This window comes from Gorilla gorilla, chromosome 14, assembly GCF_029281585.2.
Source record: "Gorilla gorilla gorilla isolate KB3781 chromosome 14, NHGRI_mGorGor1-v2.1_pri, whole genome shotgun sequence".
Taxonomy (NCBI): Eukaryota; Metazoa; Chordata; class Mammalia; order Primates; family Hominidae; genus Gorilla; species Gorilla gorilla.
Genome location: NC_073238.2, coordinates 84,920,910 through 84,948,114, shown reverse-complemented (window position 1 = coordinate 84,948,114; position 27,205 = coordinate 84,920,910).

The following is a 27,205-nucleotide window of genomic DNA, read 5'->3' as shown; positions in this document are numbered from 1 at the left end:
AATGAGGTTGAGAATGGGGGTGAGACTGGAGGGGATTATCCATAGCACACTGTATATGCCCTCAAGAAACCTAGATCATTTGCCTTTTAGTAAACATTTCATTATATCAAGGAATATTTAGTAGAAATAGATTTGAAAAATTTGCTCTCAGAAGTTGTTAGTAAGACTAACAATGAAGAATCTCCAGGAGGTGATGGGGTTAGTAAAGAGCATGCATTTATCTGCTAAATGAACCATTAATGCATCCCTGAGACACTGGGAAGGGAGGAGAAATTGATGTTATAATAAACACTAAAGAGCTTCACAAAGGCACCCTGTAGATTTATCTTTTTTTCTCCTTGATAGAGGAAACCAAGAAGTCATAAGAAAAGTAACTTAATTAGACAGTGACATCTTTTTTACCTAAGTCAATGAGAGAGTGGGTACTGAGAAAGGCAGAGAAAAACAAGCAAGACTCGCAAACCACGTGTTATAGACGAGCCTGTGTTAAAAACGTGTGAGCTAATTGAAGGATGTGTCTTCTGAGTTTCTATTGCCTCTATTCCAGTTATCTAAATTTACATTACACTCTATTTCTGAAGATAGATAGGTGTGTGTGTATTCACTTTACAGTGATAACATCAATAAATCTGTAGTTTGTAAATGCGAGAAAAGTTTTTCCCTCTAAGAATAATGGTTTAATTTGTTTTATTACTTAGGTTTCATTTACAGGTGTTAGTGTACCGAAATGAATCACGTATATTGATGATTTTGTTTATACTTTAAATATTACTTGAATATCAACCCCCTAATGACAACAATCATTTTCTTCCTAGCTATTTTGAAGGTAATAAATGGCAATACACTGCTTGAGAAATGTATGAATTTGTTATTTATTGAAAAAAATAAAAAACTTAGAAATCCATGTAGACAATTATATACATTACTAACAGGGTTTAATTGTTTTATTACATAGTAGCTACCATTCTAATTCATTATATATTTACTTAATGCTTAAATTAGTCTGCCTAGTTTTCTGCACTTTGAACATAAAACAATAATACGATGTCTATGGTGTAAGCTTGTATCCCACGTTAGAAAGGGAGGTCTGCATTCAGGGAATCCTCTCTTCTGAAATTTTAGACTATATTTTATTGCTAGCCTTTGTCTTAAAACTTCTGTTCCTCTTATCATGAAGAGGTCATAACAAGATATTATACATACTTCAGAACCAATTCATTGCTACATGTTGAATATATGCTAGAGCAAAAACATTATTGGTTATTTGTTTGTAAAATACAGACAAGAACTCCCATAGAGGATAAAGGAAATTGGGATTCCTAATGTATGAACAAGTAGTAGGATGCGTATATATTTTTAAAGTAATAAATCAGAGTGAAAAACATTTTACTACTAAGAAAATAATTATAAAGACTAGATCCCAGTTTTCTCACAAAATATGTTTTAATCATTAATATAATTCAAGTGTATGCATTCATTAGGCCTTAGCAATTATAATAATAGCTAATATTTAGTGTTTTCCGACTGCTTTGTTTACACTGTCTCTTGAAACCTTTATCAAATTCCTATGATGTAATTATATGCACCTGCAGCTGCGACTACAGGTGCGCCACCTGTAAAAATATGCACCTGCAGCTGGGACTACAGGTGCGCCACCACGCCCAGCTAATTTTTGTATTTTTAGTTTCACCATGTTGATCACTCCTGACCTTGTGATTCACCCGCCTTGGCCTCCCAAAGTGCTGGGATTACAGGCATGAGCCACCTCGCCCGGCAATGTAATTATTACTAAATGCATTTCACAGATGGAGAAATTGAATTCTATAAAGTCTAAGTATCATCCAAGAAACAGAGATAGAAAGTTGTAAACACACTTTAATCTCAGATTTTTCTGATACCCGAAATCATTTTTCATCAGTGGGGTGGGAGTAGAGGTGAAGTTAAATCACGCAAAAAAAAAAAAAAAACAAAAACACTGGCCCATCCTAAACAGGCTAGGTAGAGCTTCTCTGGGAGTCTTTGTTACCTGAGTCAAGGACAATTAGAGTTTGTTGTCCCTCATAATTGTATCCATAGTGACTGCAAAGCAAGGTGTGCAATAATAATTTTTGCATTGAATGAATATGTTCACGTATGCCCAAGTCATTCCTGCATATTGAGTTTCAGAACCATGATCTTAGTTCCACAAGCTATGTAAATAAATATATAATATTTCCAATCACAATTACAAGTGTAAGAGAAAGTTGAAAATCTACATATTACTTTTTCTCAAAAATTATATATTAATATTTTAATAGCTGAAAATAAGCATTAGTATTCTCATTGACATTTTTCTTTTCAATAGATATTTGTTCTATCTTGTGAGAATATAGATTTCTTCAAGTGGGTATCAATAAAATGATTTTCAATTCAAGTAAAAAATATTTTTATCTCCGAAGATAGAGTTCATGTTCTACATAGTTTCAATGACAGTAGGTAGAAAAATATTTATAAACAGAGAAAATTGGTATAATTAGCATGGCGATCACTCACACAGCACTAATGACTTTGTAACTTCAGTATATTCCACAGCAAAAGCAGAGGGTCTCACCAATGGTGAGAACAAGGTTGAAAATTTATCAGAAAATAGGAATGCATTAATTGTCAAAACATTTCAATGACAGAGAAAAGATGGAAACTATCATTATTCCAGAGAGTTATTTAAAACCAAGAATAAATCCATTGTTACCTATATTTGCTACAGTGATGGTAAAATATATTACCACTAGATATTACTGAAAGAAGGGAGTTCCCGGATCCTGTCATAGGACTTGCAACAGGGGTGTGGCGTGTTTGTTTAGCTGCCATAGGCTCAAACCCCTTATGAGAGGGGGGCCTGCAGATAGGCAGGTGCAGGAGCTGGGGTGAGCGCTTTTGGGCTTTGACCCCATGGTAGCATCTAAGGGTGTGTTACAATTAATGCTCTTTTAGCAGTTGCTATCCGTAGATGGCTAAGTGTTAAACCAGCTCAATGGAGAGTCAGGGTGACAGCTTTTTACACCCTACCCTCTTGGTACCTGAGTTCTTGTCTGGCATACAGGAAGAATCAGGTCACTCGAACTTGACAGAAGGTAAATTCAGGGATTTTCTTGTGTGGTGGAGGTGGCTCTCAGTGGGATGGATGAGGAGCTGGAAAGGGGATGGAGTGGGAAGACTTCCTCCTCTGGAGTTCAGCCATCCCACAGCTGACTTCCTCTCCAACCATCCTCAGCTGAATTCCTCTCAATGTCCAGATACTCCTTTCTTCTCTCCTTCTATGCCACGCTGCTCTGCTGCTCTTCTTCTCTTCCACTCGTAAAGCCTGGAGTTTGGGGTTTATATCGGTACAGGATAGGGGGGTGTAGTGTGGGAAAAGTCAACATTTGGGTGGAAAAACAGGAATGCCTGTTCCCATTTAGGGTCGCAAGTTTCCGGCTTGAGGGTGGGGTTTTTGCTTAGGAACTGCCCTCTTCTACCCAGTAGTTCCCTGCCTCCGGTCTGTATCATTACAGCTAGATAATATATGACTAGGTATACTTATTTGCATCCCCACTGCCTCTTTTCTGTTTACTGTCTCTACAATCTGTTTCAGCTTTTGCAAAAATGTCTGTGTCTAAAGGATTCTACATAAAATTATTCCTGTTACTCAAGCATTTCTTAGAAAATTTAGTTGGAAAACATTAGCAAGTAAGTGCAGATGTGTTAATTGCAGCATTTTCTGTAATAAAAAATATGATAAAGCAGTATACGTTTCCATTGGTTGTGGACCAGTTATGTACATCCTGGTACATTAATAAGATAGAATATAATTCAACCATTAGATAAAAAGCTGGTAATTAGCATGGAAATCCAAGCAAAGTGAAACAAAACAAAATAATAATCTGAAGAACTCATTGCAAAACAAAATTATAGAATAATACAAATTTTTATAAAATGCAACACATTGTGTTACACATAAATGCACTTTCCCTGTTTTATAAATATACATAGCATGTCATCCGCTGCCCCTCCACTTAATTTTTCAACTCTTTCTCTTCTCTACCTGTATACCTGGGATGTACTATACATTCCAGCTGCTAACCATTCCTTAAGCATGACTTTTACTATAAAAATAATGAATTTTTTCATTTTTGGTGGGGATCTGTTCAATAAATATAATAAATTTATTATATTTTTACCCCAAGTCTGCCTTTTGAAATCCTGGAAGCATAATCCCCTCTTATCCATGAGTGATACTTTCCAACCTGAACCCATAAATAGTGTCAGATCCTACATATACTATATAGTTTTTCTACACATACCTACATATGACAAAGTTTAATTTATAAATTAGAGTAAGAGATCAACAACAATAAGTAATAATAAAATAGAATCAGTAAGTAAAAATAAAGGTTACTTCAACATAAGCACTGCATACCACAGCCAGAGATCTGATAATTGAAATGGCTACTAAGTGACTCATGAGTGGATGTATTGGAGAAAGAGATAATTAATATCCCAGGCTAGATGGAGTGGCTTGGTTCAAGAATTCATCACATTACTCAGAACTGCACAAAATTAAAAACATATAAATTGTTCATTTCTAGAAATTTTTACTTAATATTTTCCCACCATAGTTGACCGTGAGTGACTGAAACTGTGAAAAGTGCAACGTTGGATAAGGGAGCACTACTGTGCTTCTCTATGGTAAACTCAAATGTGACCTCTTTCAGGAAGTTTTTCATAATTCCCACAGGGGTTATCAAGCTTAGAACTACTTAGTTTTTGACCAAAATAATTTCTTGTTGTAAGGGCTGTCTTGTGAATTGTAAGACGTTTAACGGCATCCCTGGCTTCTACTTGCTGTATGCCACAGCCCCCCTAGTTATGAAAACCTCAAATGTCTATAGACATTTTCAAATGTTCATTTTGTGTGTGTGTGTGTGTGTGTGTGTGTGTGTGTGTGTGTAAGGGGTAGGGTGTTTGTCTTTTGTCTGCAAAATTTCTCCTGGTTGAGAACCGCTGTCCTAGTAGAGAACTGTCTCAATCACTCTTCACACTCTTATGATACTTTATTTGTACAGAACTTCTCTTTTAGCACATATCATCTTCATGTCACATTTTAGTAAGCTGTGTCTTTAATCATCTCTCCTATTTTGTATGAGGAACTATGCTTAATGCATATTTCATACACAGTATTGTACAAAAGTATTTTTCAAATACTAGGTGAATTTTTTATTATGTATAATTGAATCCCAATGCTTATTCATTATGTTTAAAGATAAATTCAGATTCATTAATGATGCCTATATCTTTTGTTGTGGTGGTTGTTATGCCGCCTATTAGTAGATGTGGGTTTATAATATTAGGGATCAAGAGGCTATTTGACATTGTCTTTCTTGCTTGTATCCCTAATGAAAGGCCACCAGACGAAGAGTGGTGTCATGATTTTTTTTAAAAAATAGCTTACGTTGTTATAGCTTAGCTAATTAAAACAAATGTTAGCACGTCTTCTGATCTAGTTAATAATACTCTAAATAAATACACCCCTTTTAAAAACAGCAAAAATTTATTAAGGATAAGTATATTAAGGATTAATTATTTGGTTCAAAGTGAAATTTAAAGTAAATTATTTCTATGTCTATCTCCATATTTACAGTGTAATGAACACTAGGAGCAAGATAAAACACATAAAAACATGGATTACTTCATTTTTACTATTTAATGCTTTTTAGCCTAAACATTTTTATACTCAAATGTTGAAAATATTTTGATTTTAAACTGTATCTCTCTTGTTGACTGACACCTTTTCTTTGCACAGTAATTTTTTTCTCCTTCGAAAATAAAAAAAAGTGTATATTATAATAGGCTACTGTAACTTACTCCTAACTCCTTTATTCTGTTAAGTATTGTTAATAATTTAATGAATGTTTTTTATCATTATCCCCTGCCTATTTTCTTAGAGGAGAAAAAATAATAAATTAGAATATGGTAGGGAATTTAGAGCCAGGGCCACTGGTAGCCAAGAAAGTGACAGTTTATCATTGACAGGGTGACACTGATGAAAGAAGGTAGGAGTTACAGCTTACTATGTTTGTCAGGGCAATAATTCCTTTTTTTTTTTTTTTTTTTTTTTGAGATGATGTCTTGCTCTTGTCGCCCAGGCTAGAGAGCAGTGGCGTGATCTTGGCTCACTGCTACCTCCTGGGTTCAAACGATTCTCCTGCCTCAGTCTCCCGAGTAGCAGGGATTACAGGCGCCCACCACTGCGCCTGGCTAATTTTTGTATTTTTAGTAGAGACTTGGTTTCACCATCTTGACCAGGCTGGTCTCGAACTCCTGACCTCGTGATCCATCCACCTTGGCCTCCCAAAGTGCTGGGATTACAGGCAACAATTCCTTCTTAAATAGGTTTGATATTTTTAAAAAACTACTTGAAAAAGTACATTCAGATAATTTTTAATATTTGAAAATCTGCTCATATGTATACTCAATTCTAAATATTCTTGACCAACAAATAATGGCTAATCATAAGATACAAAATGATACATAAACGCTTAGAAAGACTAGATTTGTCTGCCTGAGAGTTCAGGCTTGTTTTGTGAAAACAAAACAACTCCCACAAAGGTAGATGAAATTAAAGGATATTACATGTAAAGGTGAGTAAAGAAGCACAGTTAGTGACAATGTCCTTTGGAGCACAGCATGTGGTCCATCTTTTAAGACCCAGTACCAAGGTGCTCACAAGGAAACCCTGTGTTTGAAATCTTGCTTCGGTATGTTGTCAATGCACTTTTTTCTATCTATTCTACTTTAATTTTTTTCACCTTAACTCTTCATACAGCTGCTACTACTTTGTCAACTATAATTAACTTTCTAAATTTAGGTTCATAATGGTCTACTAGGATATTTTTAACTGTTTTCTTCTATCTCTGGACTCATCCCCAAAGTGCACTACTATGCCCTATAGGAAATAATTGTGCTTACCAGGAACCATCTGCAGATCTCATGCAAACCTGTAAAAAATATGTCTGCGGTTTGTAAGTTCTTTTCTTTTCTTGACAGATCCATTTCTGTTAATTACAATTCTCCATGTCATAATGGAGACATGTATCCATGACAAAAGTTTTATATCACTTTTGATCCTCTCTTTCAATCAAAAATTATTTCCCAGTCATTACTCGCATCAAACATTCTGACAACTTTCCTTTTTATTTCTTCCCAACTACTCCTATCTAGAACATCCTTCCCCCATTTGGCTTTATGGAATTATAAGGACAAACAGGATTGGTATATATTTAAGGTGTAAAATATGATATTTTGATATATGTATACATAGTGAGATGATCACCATAATCAAACTAATTAACTTATCCATCACCTCACATAGGATTTATTTTTTCCTTCCTTCTTGCCTCCCTCTTTCTTTTTCTCTTTCTTTCTTTCTTTCTTTCTTTCTTTCTTTCTTTCTTTCTTTCTTTCTTTCTTGTCTTCCTTTCTCTCTCTTTCTCTTTCTTTCTTTCTCTCTCTCTTTCTTTCTTTCGTCTTTCAAGGAACACTGAATATCTACCCTCATAGCAAATTTCATAGAATATTTTTACTATAGTCACCATGCTGTACATTACATTTCCAGAATGTATGTAACTAAAACTCTTGTACCCTTTGATCAACATCTCTCATGTCCCCCTTCACTCACCTTGGCAACCATATTCTCTCTGCTTCTATGAGTCGGCCTACTTTAAATTTCACATATAAGTGGGATCATATCATATTCGTCTTTCTGTATCTGCCTTATTTCACTTAACATAATGTTCTTCATATTTATTAATATTGTGGCAAATAGCAGAATTTTCTTTTTAAGGCTGAATAATATTCCATGGCATATATTCACTACTTTTTTATCCATTCATCTTTGATAGAAATTTAGGTTGTTTCCATATCTTGGTGGTTGTTAATGTGGCAATGAACATGGGAGTGCAGATATAATGCTTTTTGTGTCTGTACTTCCAGTGTCTCTCCAGATACTTTCATACAACACAGACTAATAGCTCTAAAACAATGGCTTCTAACTTCCCATGGAATGAAATATACATGACTAAATCTGGTGTTAAACTCCTTTTCAAACCTGAACTGCAACTGGTTTTCTGGTTGATAGAAACAGTGAGATTGATGACTTAAAGATGAGTACTATCTAAAATTTTATAAATTATATGTTTGGCCCAAGTTATTTAAATTCACTCATGCAATTTTTCCTAAAATAAATATTATTAAGCATTCTTACATATTTTTGCAAGTTTCAAATAATTGTATATTCACAAAAGCATGTTATATATTTTAAAGCAAAAACACAGATGTAATAGTACTGGTAATAGGAATAGAAGGAGGAATAACTTTTTTCAGTATAATTTTCCACAGTTACCTTATTTAAATAATTTTCTATATTCGAAGAAATATATTCTTATATCCATTAACTTTCTACATTCTGTTACGGATATGGACAGGCAATGGAAAATACTGGGTAGAAGAGGTTGGTTTCCTGGCAGAGGCCCCATCCTTTAGCCTGGAAACCTACAGCCCTAAATGAGAACAGACATTCCTGTTTTCGTGCCCAAAAAGTTGCCTTTTGGCCCATCATACCTCTATCCTGTACCATATAAACCCTGAAACCCAGGCTCCAGAGGAAGAAGAGCAGATGAATGGCAGAATGGCACAACAGAGAATAGGAGAAGGAGCGTCTGAACACCAAGAGGAGTTCGGCTGGGGATGATTGGAGAGGAGATTGGCTGTTCCATGGCCAAACTCCAGGGGAAGATCATCTTCCCACTCTATCCCCCTTCCAACTCCCCATCCATCCCACCGAGAGCCACCTCCACCACTCAATAAAACCCTCACATTTACCCTTCAAGTCCACGTATGACCTGATTCTTCCTGGATGCCAGTTAAGGACCTGGGTACCGAGAGGACACTAAGCTGGTTAACACTTAACCCATCTATGGACTGCAAAACTGAAAGATTGCATTGAACCCACTTGGGCTTCGTGAGTTTCAGACACACACCCCTAGACACTACCATGGGGCCAGAGCCCAAAGTGCTCACCTTGACTCCTGCACCTGACCATCTGTGTACTCCCCCTCCAGTAAGGGGTTTGAGCTCACAGCAGCTAAACAGAGAGCCACACCCCTGTTGCACATCCATCCTGTGTTGGGGGCCAGGGAACTCTCCCCTCACATTACTTTGCATAAATGATGTTGCTCAGTCATTAACCATTGGCCCTCTCCTCAACATAGTAGCCATCTCAGCACCTCTGCCTCTAGAATGCAAAGCCTAAAGTGATCTCTTCTCTGAACTCCTGGAGCTAATTATACTAAGACATATACAACAATAGATCATCTTTTAGCATATATTGAGCAATCACTTAAACATTTAATTTTATTTGCTTATATGTTTTGTTATATGATTACAATCTCTTCAATAGAAAAAAAAGTAAACATTAAGACCAGTATTGTCACCATGAACATCTGATATAATTTTCAGAGTGAAGAGTCCAAGAAAAGTATACTATTAGAAAATAACTTCCACATGATCATCCTACATGTTTTCTCTTTTCAATGTTTAGTTTATATTTGCCATACATTTGTGATTTTACCAGATTGTCTTTCCTGGTAGGCAAGCAAGTATTTATTTGTATTTATCCATTAATGGACATTCCCCAAATTTATATTTTATGCAAAGAGTTAATGTGTCAGTTCCATAAAACATACAAAGATATTGTGTTTAATAACACTTTGTTAGTTTTAGAAACTGCATTACCTTTCCTGTGTTGGGGAAAATTGTCTACTGGTTGATATCATTTGGATTTAAGGACTCTTTCTTGATGAGTCTTTATTTTGAGTCTTTATTTTGAGGGATGTTCCTGGCTAAACAGTTTGTTCTCTTTTTCCACTGTCCCAGTCTCTGTAAATTTTTTTCTATTTTTTTCTGACATTAAAAATAATTCTCTTCATTTGTTCATCTCAGTGTTAATTGATTCAATTTATTTTGAATAATGCAATAATAATGATTTTTGGTAAATTACACCTCATGTTACTTAATATTTTTACTTTGTTATTGAGTTGATATAATACAGTTTGATTACTAACTACTTTACAGCATCTTGAAAGCTGTATACAGAAAAATATTAACTGAAGGTCCCTGTTTTGAAGGAATTTGAGGAAAACTGAATTCTTTCCAAAGCATATAAAGGATCTTAAAAAATAATAGCATAAGACGTAATAAATTGTAGAATTGCAATGTAGAATGAGAATACATTTTGCTAAGGGGACTAAAAAACTTCATAGGCAATTAAATTTTGAATTGAGGCTTAAATATCAGGTAGAAATCTGATAAGCAGAAGTAGAGAGAAGGCAGATATTTATTTATTACCAGAAACAAAAGCTGTAAGTAGACTTGGAAGATAAATAGTAAAGTAGAAAAGTATTTGCAATGATGCAGGAGACAAATATTTTATACCTTTGACATAAGAGATCTAATAGACTGGGTGCAGTGGCTCACACCTGTAATCCCAGCACTTTGGGAGGCCGAGGTGGGCGGGTCACCTGAAGTCGGGAGTTCGAGACCAGCCTGACCAACATGGAGAAACCCTGGCTCTACTAAAAATACAAAATTAGCTGGGCGCAGTGGCACATGCCTGTAATCCCAGCTACTAGGGAGGCTGAGGCAGGAGAATCACTTAAACCTGGGAGGCGGAGGTTGTGGTGAGCCGAGATCGTGCCATTGCACTCAAGCCTGGACAACAAGAGCAAAACTCTATCTCAAAACAAAAACAAAACAAAACGATCTAATAAATAAGAAAAGCATGAACAACTCAATAAAAATGGTAAGAATTATATAAACAATTTGTGATGACCAATAAATATACTAAAGAAATGTCCAACAAAATATTTATTCAATATGTTGTATACTGTGTTAGTCTGTATGGCTAGCAAAAAATAAGGTTATAATATTTATGACTGATGAGTCTTCTATATAGATGACATTAATTAGTACAATGGACACATCCACACACATATAAACACACATAGGCTTTATTTAGAACTACAATTTCACTTAAAATTTAAGAGACAACATACATAGGAGTTAAAAGTTCAGTTTGCATCTGAACTGCTCAAGTTTAATCCCAGCCATAATTTTCCAAAATTTATTCTTTGACATTGTATATACTTTGATATTGTGTCCTCAGTTTTAAAATGATTATATTATCTATTTTATAGTTTTTTATTGTTTATATTTTTTGAATAATGGGTAAACCATGTATAATCTGTAAAAGAGAGTTTTTTTAAAGTGATTTCTTATTAAATATTTGCTACTATGAAACAATTCAAAAAAACAGAAATAGCTATGTTTTTAAATTTTAAATGTGCTAAGGTATTATTTATATATAGTATTCTCCATTCACTTAAAGTGTAGATGCAATGGATCTGGAAAGTTTTATACACCATCACCTACCTTCACAATCAAGGTATAATCCAAAACTCAGGAAAGATTTCTTGTGCCACTTTGCAGTCCATTCCTCCCTCCACCCCTGACCCTGGTTAACCACGATCTACTTTCTATCACCTTAGGTTAGTTTGCATTTTCTAAAATTTTATGTAAATAGAATTAGAAAACATGTATTTATTTTTCTCTGGCTTGTGTGTCTGATTTCTAACAAACTTTTTATTTTAAAATAATTTTTGTATTATAGTTAATTTACAAATATAATACCAAAGGTTTCATACACCACTCACCCAGTTTTCTCCATTAGCAGCTTACATTACTATGGTATATATTTTAAAACTAGGAAACCAACTTTTGAAACATTAATCTTATTTGTATTTCTCATTTCTCATTAATATATTTTTTTTCTGTTTCATAATCCAATCCATGGTATCATGTTGCATTGAGCTCTTATGTTTTTAACCTCCCATGATATCTGACAGTTACTCAGTCATTCCTTTCTTTCCTGTGAAATTTACGGTTTTGAGGTATAGTGGGCAGATTTTTCAGATCTCTAAATTTCATTTTAGTTGATTTTTTCCCCCAGTACGCTGTTGTTATGGATTTAGGGTTGAATATCACAGTAGTTAAGTGCTCTTCTCTTCACATCATATTACTATGTGTTTAAATCCATTTGTACTGCTCTAAAGGAACACCTGAGGCTGCGTGATTTATAAAGATTGTAGTTCTGCAGGCTCTACAAGAAGCATGGTGCCGGCATCTGCTTTTGGTGAGGGCCTCAAGCTGCTTCCACTCATGGTGGAAAGGTAAGGGAAGCCAGCATGTGCAGAGATCACATGTTGAAAAAGGAAGGAAGAGAGAAAGTGAGGAGGTGCCAGGCTCTTTTTAACAACCAGCTATCCCAGAAAATAACAGAATAAGTCACTCACCCCCACATCCACCAGCCAGGGCATTTATTCATGAGGGATACATTCCCATAACCCGAACACCTCCTATTAGGCCTCCACCTCCTACATTGGGATCAAATAGCAACATGAGATTTGGGGAGACAAATGCCCAAACTATAGCAGGGTGTATATATGATAACCACATGAAAACAATGGTGAAATTATCTTTGATCATTTGGTTAAGGTAGGTTTAGCCCTATTTCTCCACTGTGAATTTACTATTTTTCACATTCTATATTCTGTTCTTTGTGAGTGATTCACTAAATCCAGCTCACCCACAAGATGGAATGGAGAAGATTAACTTTCACTTCATGGGGAGGAGGGGGAATATCTATGTAAATTATTTGACATCCGTTTAAAAGAAAGATTTCTTTTTTTCCACTATTTATTATATCAATATGGATTCATGTTCATTGAACTCATGATGGTGGGTTATAATCCAGTACTATGTTCTTTATTGCTGGAATTGCTTTAGCTTTGGCCGTTACTTTCCTACTTTCTGACACTACAAGAGATCCACTCTTATTTTGTATTTGTTTTCCCAATGCCTAGAATCAACTGTTTCTCTAATTGCCCTTATTCTTTTTAGTTGAAACTTATCTTTAGAGTCCAAGTCTAGGCACTGAGTATGCTTAATAGTCTTGCAGTATCGTTGCTTCTTGGCCTCCTAGAAAATAGAACTAGGTAAAATGGTATGTATATGCTAACACATTTATATACATATGCCTATGATTATTTCTGTATGTATTCAAATGTACGTATTTTAAGCTAAACATATTTATATATTTTTAAACATGCCTCTGATAGAATGGACTTATATGAACCACATTTTATTTCATTTATTCCTCGCAAAGACTCTGTGGCGTGGGTACTATTCTTAACCCCATTTTATACATGAAGAAAAATAAATTTAAGAAGATTAATTAACACTGATGGAGGAGTAACAGCTGGACATTAAACATAGTATGGTTTTGAGTTGGGATCAAATTGCAGATAGGCAAAAATATATACCAGAAAGGCAAAGGGGAAAACTGAACTTTTTAAAATTTTTTTAAATATTATTTTTGGCCAGCTGTGGTGGCTCGTGCCTGTAATACCAGCACTCTGGGAGGCCGAGGTGGGCAGATCACTTGAGGTCAGGAGTTCAAGACCAGTCTGAGCAACACGGTGAAGCCTCATCTCTACCAGAAAATACAAAAATGAGCCAGGTGTGGTGGTGTGTGCCTGTAATCCCAACTACTCGGGAGGCTGAGGTGGGAGAATCACTTGAACCCTGGAGGCAGAGGATGCAGTGAGCTGAGACTGTACTACTGTACTCCAGCTGGGGCGACAGAGTGAAACCCTGTCTCCAAAAAAAAAAAAAAAAAAAGGAAGAATATATACTTTTTAAAGACTCTGGATTTGGGGTAAAAATATTTAGCCAGAGTGTAAATAGCCTAACTGAATTGCCAGCAAGTTCCTTTTGATGGGCAGAAACTACATGGATTGTTGTGCTGAAAGTCACAAGGTCATGCCTGGGATCTTAGCATAATGCTGTGATCAATTAACAATGCCTGCCAAGGACACCAAGGATGAGTGGCAGTGTGTTATATTTAGCAACTCTATAACACCCTATTTTCTGTATTCACAACTTTCAATCAATCATGTAATTCTCACAACCTAGAATTTAGTGCACTAAATTAATTTTTTTCACTCACTTATATTCCTCACAAAACTGTAAATGTTATGAAAGAGAAATTCTATCCATCTAAGTTACTTTTGCACTCAGGGTGTCCAGTTTAGCCATACTACATAAGCGGATTATAAATTGTAAAATAAGAAATAATATAATGCATAAGCTTACTTTGAAATCACTTATGAACAAACAGAACCTTATTAGGTGAAGAATACACACAGCCAAGTTTAAATTATTGTGACAGTACAATGTTCTCAAAGGTCATCTGTGAATTGCTAGTATCCTTACTGTAATTTAAATTGAGATGCAAAATGACAGGTGAAAGTTTCCAACACCAAATCTTTTAACATCTATTGTAGCAATAGTCCTATATAATCTCATTATTGCTGCAACAGTTATAAAGTCAATGGCTTGTAAAGTATATGATGTAATGAATATTCATGTTGCACAGATTGTAATAGAAATGCTCTAGAACTCCACCTTCCTTTCTAATACATTCTAGTCATGTAGTACTCTCTCTGAGATAGTTTTTTTTTTCTTTTTTAACCATGTATTTGTTGATTCATGAATTTACACAAGCATGGAGATGAACCCTGCAACCTGAACAGATACTATGTGTGTCTGTGAAGTATTAAGACAGAATCATTGTAGAATCTTACCTTGTTTTAGGAATATGCTACCTCTTTATGGGAGAAAACAAAAAAACAACTTCCATCGTACACAAATGCAGGCATCTATATCACAGAGTAAATGGAGACAGAGAAAAGTAAATATTGCATTTCTGTATCTGGAATAAATATATAATACCACAGTCAGTGACATTTAATTTATTTATTTCAGTATGTTAACCACAACATTAAGGTATTAGTGTTAACATTAGGATTAACTTATTTATTTTCCCAGAGACTTGAGATAAATCCATGCCTTTTGTTCTGTCTGCAATATGACCAGAAGAAATAGCTATGAATGTATTTGACTTTTCTGATAAAATGCTAAATAATAAAATTTTTCACAACTGTTGACACTGAAGAAAAGAAGATTGCATATTAGAATATATTTCCTATCAGTGCTTTTATGACTTATACTACACTAGGATATGTAGAATAAAAAGAATGATGGTAAATCTAAAAAATAAATTTTGAAAAAAATGCTGATCTTTAATGTAGTTTTGAGTGACTACTTTTTTTAATATTTTATATATTTTCCAATTTTTGACATTAATTGACAAAAAGGTAGAACTCTATGATGAAAGTTCAACTATCAAGAATATAAAATCAAATATAATTTCTAATTGATAAAAAATATAGTTAATATGTGAGTTCAATTAGATAATTTAGTAGACAGAGTATTTAAAATATTTTTATTATTGAGATGAAATAGTCTGGCAGTACTCATTTTATTGACAATTACAATGCATAATTAATCTGTTCATACCATTGTCATGTTTGGTTTCTACTGATGTAATTAAACAGTAACATTAAATATAAAATGTGTCCCTTGAAATAGCATTGCTATTAGTTAATTGCATGGTAATGTAAAATTAAAATTAGATGAAATAGAGTAAATATCTAGAAACAAACTAGAAACAAACAGAAGACCTCTGTAGAATTTTTTAAGTGTTTCAAATTTAGTATATCTTGCTCTTACATCCAGGTACGTAGTTTTATGTTGCTGTTGTTTTTTGTTTATTTTTAACATGTGCTAGAAAATTCTCTGTAGTGATTTACTGTTGAGAATCTTTTAAGCTTCATTTTTGTGAGCCTGGAGGTTAACATAGTTTTTCAGAGTTTCTAGTCACTCTTATTATTATCATTTTTATAACCACTAGCAATAAGCAAGGCATGACCTTTCTCAGCTTGTAAATGTCAAGTGGGCTGGTGTTGGATAGCATGTTTTCAGACATATATTAAAGTCAAGAAATGCCTATAAAATGTTTGAATTAGAAGATATTTATCATCTATCCACCTGCAAACAACAGGGCATTTGTGTGAAGAATTTTTTAGTGTCTATTTTAGTTGTGTAACTGATACAGTGTTTTACTTCTTTTATTGTTGTTTAAGATTTTTATGATATAACAATGTCAAAATATAAACAGAAGGCTATGACACTAGCCTTTCTTTCTGGTGATGTGACTACACAAGTCATTTCAAAATAACATTTTTTGACAGAAAAATGGTACTAAAATTAAACAAAAAGCAGCTTGCAATTACTTTAAAAAATATTTAGATCCATCTACAGAAGTTCATTCAAATAACCAGAATTGGCCAGGTGCGGTGTCTCAGGCCTGTAATCCCAGTACTTTGAGAGGCTCAAGTGCGCATATCACTTGAGCCCAAGAGTTTGAGAGCAGCCTGGGCAACATGGCGAGACCCTATCTCTACAAAAAAAATGCAAAAATTAGCCAGGCATGGTGGCACACACCTGGGGTCCCAGCAACTCAGAGACTGAGGTGGGAGATCACTTGAGCCCAGGAGGTCAAGGCTGCAGTGAGCTGTGATTGCACCTCTGTGCTCCATCCTGGGTGACAGAGCAAGACCTCATCTCCAAAAAGACAAAAACAAAAAACCCTACAAGTAACCAGAATCTGTTTTTTTGCACTCAAACACAAGAATATTAAAAACAAGAAGCCCTCAGTCACACAACATAAGACACTAATATATAACAGCACACTTTTTTCCTCTGTAATTTTTACTTGTCAGTGCTCTTTCACAAATATTTCTTCTGAAAACCTCACAATTCTTTTATGAGGTGTGGGAACCTAGTGTTATTGTGACCATTTTACTCATGTATAAACTGGATGCTAAAAGCTTTGACCAAATATCTATTATTTAAACAAAACTGAAAAATTTCCATATTTATATTCTAGTAAGATTTCCCTAAAAACACTAAAGTATCAAATGACTCCACTTTTGCTGTTTGCTGACAACTTTGAAGCCCCACTACTCCTCCTTCCCTTCTGCCCCACTCCATAGCAACCTAATTGGAATACCCAGTGCACTATCCTTAGGCGCTGGTGGAGGGAAGTTCAAACCATGCCTTACCCAAGCCCCACATCAAAGTCACAACAAAACCCAAGCCAGTCTCCTTTCCCTTCTCTCCTCAAGCCAATTTTGGATCAACTTTAGAGACTGCCCTGCTTTTATCTTGAATCCTTATTATGTGAGTAAAAAACATTTTCATGTGTGGTATCATCAGTCTCTGCGTTCAATCACGTTTTGGGTGTGTGTGAGAGTATATTTCACCTTTGCAAAATGGCCACAAAAAAAGACATAGATCTAAGTTTCAATGTATTTTCATAAAACTGTTCCTTCCCAATCTCTACGAATAAAACCGCCCTCCTGCTCGCTTCTCCTGTGCATCCCTTGCCTATATTTGCACCGCTATTTTGTCTTGAAGATTCTTCCTTCTGAAACTCTTGGCAGTACCCCTCTTTCCACCCCATCTTCCTTTCAAGCCTGCAGTCTTTCCCTGTCCTGTTTTAAAAAATGTGCGACAGTATACATTTCTTGGTCTTCTTACAGTAAGAAAAAATTGTTACACAGGAACATATGGATTTGCATTTTTTAAAATTAATTATTTTTGTAGAGCAGGGTTTGGCAAACTTTGTAAAGACTCAGTTAGTGAATATTTTAGGCTCATGGGCCATATCGTCTCTGTCATAACTATTCAACTCTACAATTGTAACACAAATGCTGCCATAGACAATACAGGAAGAAGGAGGTATGACTGTGTTCCAATCATATTTTTTAAAAACAAATAAGGTGCTTTTATTGCCTTTGAGTTGCAGTATCATAATCTATGTATTATAAACATGAGGTTTACTATAATGAGGGAGCAAGCCAAAAAGAGACAAAAAATGTCTCAACTGGTATCAACTTATTTTAATTAGCTTTCTTAAATCTTCAACACCAAAAAAAAAAAACACATGAGAAATAGGCTAAATAATAACAATATACATGTTGTAAGTGAACACAGTCATGCTTTTAATTTTGTTCAACACCATATTCCAAAGTGTTCATAGAAAACACTAGGTATCCAATAACTATTTATTAAGTAAATGAAGGGAAAGCTCATCACCCATGACTGAACACATCAGATCAGTCTTAAAAGTATATATTTGGTATTTAAGATGAGAAATCAGTAAACCTTCTGTTGAGGTAACTCAGAATATATTCAACTAAAAATATGAATTAATTAGTTTATCTTTCAGGTATGCTATTACCGTAAACTAACTGATCCATGTGAACTGTGAACTGATGTTCGAATTAAACAGCTCTAGCAATGTAATTTTCTTTTTCAAATAAATATCGTCCTCTATTATTCTAAATACACTTACGGTTTCTAAGAAAAATTCACTCATTTTAGCAGACTTAAAACATCACTTTGTAACTGCAATAACACATTCCATTGAGCAATTCTGAAATAACTGTAAAGCTTTGCTAGTTAAATATGTTTGGCTTTGGTTTGTGCCCAGTAGCACATCCAAAAGATTAGATCTCCAATAAAACAAGCCAAGGGCTTCAAAATGATATTAAGCTAGCTGCCTCCTTTGCTTTTGATTGTTTGTTTCCTAAAAATTCTCATTTGGATCTAAATGTGGTCTCTGAATAAGGCTTTATTTTGAAATGTAACCCTTAGTTTTTTTTTTAATCGTTCTTATGAAGATTTTGGAATTAGAGTAATGACCTTTATCTTTATTTTGATTTCTACTTTCTATCTGAACCCAGGAATAAGCAATTTTGCAACAGAAACTCATGAAAAATGAGTTGTATATGCATATGAGGAAGATAGAGAAGGTTTTCCTGTAATAGTTATCTATTTATATTATAGACAAATTCATGTTTATCTCCAATATCGCTGACATCAACACCATTAGGAATATAAAGGCAAGGGAGATGTGTGATTTCTGCATTTATAGAGTTTTGAGTTAGTAGAAAATCCGGAACATATATGGAATATTACAATATATGGCATGATAAGATACTATTTTGAGATGCTTGTCTAAGTTTGCATATATATATATATATATATGCACACACACACATATACACACACACATCTTAATTTTTTCTGTCTTCCTATTCAATCATCTTCAGATTTCCTTGCCTTTGAGAAGAGAAAGTGAAAAAGAAATAATACAGAAATAGCCTTAATATCTCTTTAGTTTTTCATTTTAAAAGTCTAAGCCCTTAGGAAAGTTTAGTGTTTTTGTGGCATGGGTTTAAGAAAGATGATTCCAGTCACATGACTACAGTCATTTGCATAAACATTTGTATGAATGTGATACCACCTGCCCTATTAGCAGAAGGTAACTACTCTGAGTATGAGGGAGAAGAGAAAAGTGAAAAATATGGGGTTCTCTTAGACTACCAAAATTATCTGGGAGAGCTCAAGACCCTTGAGAAAAAAAAAAGTATATAAATATAAATGTATATTATACATATAAATATGTAATGAAATAAAGCCAGGTGCAGTGGATCACACCTCTAATCCCAGCACTTTGGGAGGCCGAGGTGGGTGGATCACGAGGTCAGGAGATCGAGACCATCCTGGCCAACATAGTGAAACCTCATCTCTACTAAAATTACAAAAATCAGCTGGGCATGGTGGCTCATGGCTGTAGTCCCAGCTACTTGGGAGGCTGAGGCAGGAGAATCACTTGAACCCAGGAGGCAGAGGTTGCTGTGAGCTGAGATTGCGCCACTGCACTCCAGCCTGGTGACAGAGCAAGAGTCTATCTCAAGATAAATAAATAAATAATAAATAAATAAAATAAAAATGTAAATAATTGTATGCATAGATATAAAATATGTAAATATATATGTGGAGATGGGTCTATTCTGTCTTTACAGAGTTTCTGTTCTCAAGTCTGGCATAATGTGAAGCAAAAAATTACCACACACTATGACCAGTACCCAGCAGGACATTGACCATCTCAGCTTCTCCCATGAAGGCCTGATATACCCTGCAGATCTCATGATAGTACAGAAGTCAACCCTTCCCAACAAAATAGTCTAAACTTCAGTAGAAGGAGGACGGCAAACTCAGTGAAATATTCCTCCATGCTGTCTAAAGTAACTGAAGTTAACATTTAAATCACCTTGTAAAATATTTAGTCTCTTGGATACCCGGTTTTGAGGTCTGTGATTTATATTTTCTAGAAATACAGCAACTACTCTGATGTAAGATGTATGGAACATATAATTCAGACCTAATTAGTACTTAGGAAGGTTGTCAGGGCTCAGGAACTGCACTAAGTTTTAGCTTAAACAATTGGATATATGATGGTGCTATTCACATAGATAAAACTGAGGAGAATGAAAGTGTATCTTTTTGGGAGTGGGACGTATTTTAGGCAATACCAAGGTATGTGAGTGAGTGTATGTGAAATTTCAGTTTGTAAGTGTTTGGCACAGAAGTATCAGCTGATGCTATGGAATGCAGTATTACAGGGAAATTGTGTAGACTGAGGAGAATGAGAAATGCAATGCAAGGCCCCACGGAATTTTAGTTTTGAAGACATGAGCAGGGGAGGAGTATTCCACATTGGAAACAGCGAGTGAGCAGTCAAAGCTTTTTGGTGGAAATTCTGATGGGGTTTTGTATCAGAAGCCAAAAACGTGCTTTATAAGAGGAACACTGGTGCTGACAGTTCCAAATGATGCCAAGAGATCAAGTAAAATAAGGAAACGAGTGTGTCTTTTGGATTAGACTAGAAAGTCATTAGTGACTTGGAATTAAACAGTTTTAGAGGAGTCATTTTGTCAGTGACTGCTAATGGGAAATAGAAAAATAAAAAAGCTATTGTGAATAATGCCGCAATAAACATACGTGTGCATGTGTCTTTATAGCAGCATGATTTATAGTCCTTTGGGTATATACCCAGTAATGGGATGGCTGGGTCAAATGGTATTTCTAGTTCTAGATCCCTGAGGAATCGCCACACTCACTTCCACAGTGGTTGAACTAGTTTACAGTCCTACCAACAGTGTAAAAGTGTTCTATTTCTCCACATCCTCTCCAGCACCTGTTGTTTCCTGACTTTTTAATGATTGCCATTCTAACTGGTGTGAGACTTGGAACCAACCCAAATGTCCAACAATGATAGACTGGATTAAGAAAATGTGGCACAGATACACCATGGAATACTATGCAGCCATAAAAAATGATGCGTTCATGTCCTTTGTAGGGACATGGATGAAATTGGAAACCATCATTCTCAGTAAACTATCGAAAGAAAAAAAAACCAAACACCGCATATTCTCACTCATAGGTGGGAATTGAACAATGAGATCACATGGACACAGGAAGGGGAACATCACACTCTGGGGACTGTTGTGGGGTGGGGGGAGGGGGGAGGGATAGCATTGGGAGATATACCTAATGCTAGATGACGAGTTAGTGGGTGCAGCACACCAGCATGGCACATGTATACATATGTAACTAACCTGCACAATGTGCACATGTACCCTAAAACTTAAAGTGTAATAATTAAAAAAATAATAATAATAATAAAAAAGAAAAATAAAAAAGCATTGCTTCTTTTCTCAAGAAGTTTAGAATTTCCAACTTTCTGTAGCATTTCTGTTTCCCAGTGTCCTGCCATAAAAAGTAAGAATAAATAGCTATATAAGTTAAAAATATCACTGCCATGTGTGGACGATATTGGTGCAGCAAAAGAGGAAGAACCTTGTTGTACTGATTGAGGACAAATTGAAACTGACTATGTATCGTATAAAGAAACATTCTTTTGTATCTGGAAGCTACTTTGCAACATGCTCAATGTAGAATTTTCTATTTCTGTGATTTATGCAATTATATATTATGAAGTTTGTGTTTTTGCAGTATATTATTCAGGTAATACCTGCCATCTCTCTGCTTAAAATACTCTTTATTTTACTTACTATAAAAGTCAATAATACTAGTAGAGCTTTCAAGTCCCTGAATGATGTGGCCCACCTCATCTCTTATGACTCTCCACTTGTCTCTTCTCGTGTCTCAAAACAATATGCACCTTGGTCATACAAGCCATTTTTCAAGTGCTTCCTAGTCGTATGCAGTTAGAGCCTAACAACTGAACAGAGTATTGTATAAAAGGTGGCTAGGTTGGTACTATGGGGACTAAGAACACTAACTAGTAGAGGCTTAGTGCTTAATAAACATTCATTGGCTGAACAAATCTCACTTCTTTTTGGTGTGTTATGCCCAAGATAATTACAATATGTGGAAATTAGCATCAACTATTTCTAATAGAAAAAAAGTTTCCATTTCTTCGTGGAGTTTTGACTGATAAAAATGTGATGCCATCAAAATATATCTAGTTCTTTGTGCCACAAATAAATGCAACATTTTAATTGTAATAATTTCAAAGGTATGTCTTCTAAACATTCATAGGTGTAAGTTGTTTAGGCCATTGAACACAAATATGTTTCTTCTACTGTCTTTATATTAGTAGGCACACACATACACACACACACACACACACACACACTTTCAAGTTTTAGAGAGGCATAAAATATACGGTAGTAGTAGGAGACAAAACTTAACAATAAGGTTAGAAAGAAATTGAAAATAAGTTTCTGATTGACTAACGAATACTCCATTTGATATAGTGCATTTACAATATGATTTTGAGTCTCACTTTGTAAGAATTAAAGCAAGACAAATTTTGCCTATTTTCAAACTACCTACATTTCCTTTAGAGGAATAAGCCAGGGATCATACCTGGTGTGGACAAAAAATACTCAATTTATATAATCACTATCCTGAGTTCCAGGAGAATAAAATCAAGACACCATAAATCTAATTATATTAAAATGTAAAGTTCTTATGACATTGCCCAGCATATAATAGGTTCTCAATATACATTATATTTATTTATTTACTTATTTCCTAAAGTATGTTAGCATACCTAGCTCTAGTATATGATGCACATATAATGTAGTTCTCATTTTTAAGGATAATTATGATAACACTATAAATCAATATAGTTTATTTCTGTGATAGTCAATTAAATTTTAACCTTTAAAATGACGTGTGAAAATAATCCTCTGAGTTTTGTGTATGGAAGTTCTAATATCCTTTGTATAAATGAGCCTGAGAGACTTCAAATATATGTCTTAGTAGGACTGTATACCAAGGTATGTCATTTTTTTCTGGCTAAAATTAAATCTATCTGGAGATTTTCAAATTAATATTCCTGCTACAACTTATTTGATTTAGTATAGTTTTGATGACTATTTAGAAAGTTTTGCACAACATATACACAAAAACAAAAATCTCCTTCCTATTACACAGTATGTATCATATTGGCTCTTTTTTTCTTTAACACTAAATAATAAGAGAATTAAATAGCATGTACATGGCAATATGATATGAAAAGTTAAAATAATCAATGACATAAGAAGCTCTGACTTCATATACTAAAATTTTATGTTATTTACTAATAGCATTATCAAATTGCTCCCTAGGAAAATAATTTTGTCCTATGTAAGCTGATGACGTAAGATTCACATGATTACATAATGGTCCATTCCAGCAATGTCAACATCTCTGCGCATACAGTAACAGTTTTCCTGTCATGGTAATGCCATATGTTGCCCTTATAATCTCATCTAAAGGAGTGAAATGTAGCAGATAGTACACGACAATTAATAAAAAATTTGAACAAAAAGGCACTAAATTTTAAGGTAAATCCCATATTTATTGAATAGAATCAGTTCTTTTTTTTGTTTTAATGTAATGGAGAAGAAATACATAAATTGGAGAACAGTGTTTAAAAATTAATCTTTACTGATTACCATATTTTTGACAACAGTGTAGTAGGTTGCTTTGAATCAGGCCTATTTATGAGCACAACTAAAAAAATCCGTAAAAAATTAACAACAATTAAAAAAAGCAACAACAGCAATAACAAATTCTTAGATGGTAGAGAGGACTTGGATACCAGGATCTCAGACAGAAAAACAGAAACAAAAACAGAAAAAAAGAATTTGATATTTAGCACTTCTGTTTCATTGAGTCAGTTGTCAGTTTGAAACCTGAGAAGAAGCTGAGCAGAGCATTCTACAGTTTTATGGGCTGAAGGCGCAGAAGTTGTAGCTCAGGACTTATAAAAGTAGAGGTAACTAGGAATAGACCCCAGGTTTTCAGCTAAGACTCTGAAGGACTACACAATTGTAATGAAATTCAGATAGAATGACTCTCATAAGGAATAAAACCCAGCAGCAAATCAGCTCTGAACTATTAACTGAGAGGAATTAAGGTAAAAATAGATAATAAAAACTTATGAGGAACATTAAAAAATATTTAATATTGCTAAACATTTTTTAAATAAGTAATTACAATGGAAACTGGAAAAAGTTTGGACTAAGTGATAGTCAACATATGGTCTATCAAAATTCATGGAATGCTAATAAGGGAGTGCTTAGAAGACAAGCTATAGCTTTAAAAACATGATAGAACATTAGAATGGTTGAAGACAATAATCAGAGTGTACATCTCAAAATCACAAAAATGAAAAATTAAACTCAAAAACAAATAAATGATGATAATAGAGGCAAGAATTAAATAATAGATTGCAAACGTAAAATAGAATCCAGAAAATCATAATTGGTTCTTAGGAAGAAACACAATTGACAAAATACTGAAGAGACTATCAAGACAAAAAGGAGGAAAAATTGCACTGTTTAAAAATTTTTTCAAGTATAAAAATATGTAAAATTTGGGTTTTTTACTATTGATTTGTAGTAAGCAGCTCTGAATATAAAGGTACAACCATGCAATAAAATGTTCTTCAACTGCCAAAAAAGTTGTGAAATAGTGAAAAATATGCCACTCAATTCAGGAACAAATTGGCAATGATCTTTTGTATTCAGTATTGTGCTGGAGTTTGTAATTGGTGCAACAGGATAAGAAAAACAAAGATGTAAATCTGCCAGTTATTAAGCTTTTCTTTTTTTCCCTTTAAGTACTAAAACTTTATCTATACTTCATTTTGTGATTCTGGGTTTGGGAGTAGGAAAACCACATTTCTAACTTGCCAGCCAGCTTCCTATAGGTTGTGCCAGTAAGAGGACCTACAATGCAAAACTGGAGGAAGACTCAGGAACTTACATTCAGTTGCTTTCTATAAGCTTCCTGACTACTTTTCTTACTCTAAGTATCAGACTTTAAATGATTCTCATTCCAGGAGCAACAGTTTATTACTGATTCTGGTATGCAACTCATTTACAACTTTAAGTCCCAGACTAATTGTGCCCCACATTAGAGACATCAGCAGCAAATGCAGCAAGTTCTGCTTTTCAGATATTTAGATCGATCCCAGCCCCACAGAGCACTCCTATGAACTTAGAGATACTAGAGCCAGCTGAGCTGTGCCCACTGTGCAGAAACAGTTCCATGCAGCCTGTCTTCTAAGTTTTATAAATTCCATCTCTTCACTTTGCAGTAGGGAGAGGGTAGCTGCTGCTTCTCATTTGCTACCTGTATAATATCTTAGTTTTCTTTTCTTATCTTTTCAGTTACCTATGTAACAACTTTATATGTAATAACTTTATATGTAATTAAAATGTGTTAACTTTTCTTTGTTCAAATAAGTGGTGCACGTTCTGTATCTTCATTAGTCCCTGAGCTATATAGAAATATTAAACCTAAATAAATAAAACATCAATATTCACAATGTTCATGAGTTTGTGCATAAAAATCCAAAATGATCTACAATCTCACTATAAGAATTAATACGTGAATTTAGTAAAGTTGCTGGATACAAAGTTAAAATACAAAAATTAAAACTTAAAAAACATATAACTAAACCATCAAATACTTTGGAATAAGTCTGAAAAAAATGTGCTTATTTCTGCTACACAGGGAAAATTATTAAGATAAAATTTAGAAACTTTAAATAAAGGAAAGTTTATACCACATTCATGGATTGGAGCATTGTAATGATACCAGTTCTTTCTATGTTCTTGCTGCTTCTTTAAAATCGGGTTTGAGTTTTAGGATTTTACGAGGCTTTAAACCATATGGGCTGCGAATGATGGGTAGGTGTTAGATTCGGTTCTTGGTTATCCATTCATGCATATAGCTTATTCACACAATGCCCAAGTCCACATACTCCATTCATGCCTGGAAGCTGTGTGGTTCTTTCTTTCTTGTGCAGTTCACTAAGCAGCCAATCTACGCTGCAACTTTGTCTAGTTACTTTCAGGCCGTAATACATGGAATCAGAATACTGATGCCCTCTCCTTTGTTGACTCAGAGACATCTTGTTTTTTTGCTTGTTTTTTCCTCTCAGCACCCTAACCCAGACGAATTTCTTTTAAACTGTGAGAGGCAACCTTTCTCCCCTCAAGCAGTCTGCCTAATCTAGAAATACTCTTTTTTGTATTTTTCTCACATATTCTTTTCAACACTGTAAGACATACTTCCTGGCAAAAAAAAGTCTCCCTAGGACAAGGAAGCTCAGAATCTACTACCTTTTAGAAGGTGGCCAAGAAATTTGGAAAAATGCAAGAGTAAGAAAAAGAGTTGCAATAAAAACTGTCATAAAAATACACACAGATTGAGAGTTTTATGATTATGTTTTAAACTTTCTGAGAGTTAAAACATACTTTTATTTTTAATCTCCCTGAGATGTCTTGTGCATGAAAATAAAAGATTGTTAGGATATTGTGAGCAATGCAGTTCACACATCTATTCTAATTGTAAGAATCATTGGTTGCATTTCTACCAAAACATTCAAAGGGACAAAGATCTTTAAATAAACATAGTTTGAAAGGTTTTCTCATTTCTCTCAAATTCAGCAACTTCTTATAAAAAAACTAAAATGTCTAAATATTTTATTATATCCGTGATTAAAGGGATTTTATTTATTTTGGGTGTCTAGAATGAGAATATGTGGGTCATTCCAAGATTTTTGCAACAGAGATAAAGCAAAAGGTCATAAAAGGAGTACAGGTAATTAAAATAAATACAAATGTATTAAACACAGAGGCTATGGGTCAATGAAATATTCATGATTTGTTTATAATACAATTAGCATATCATAAGTCATTAATAAATTACTTCTAATCAGATTTATTTTAGT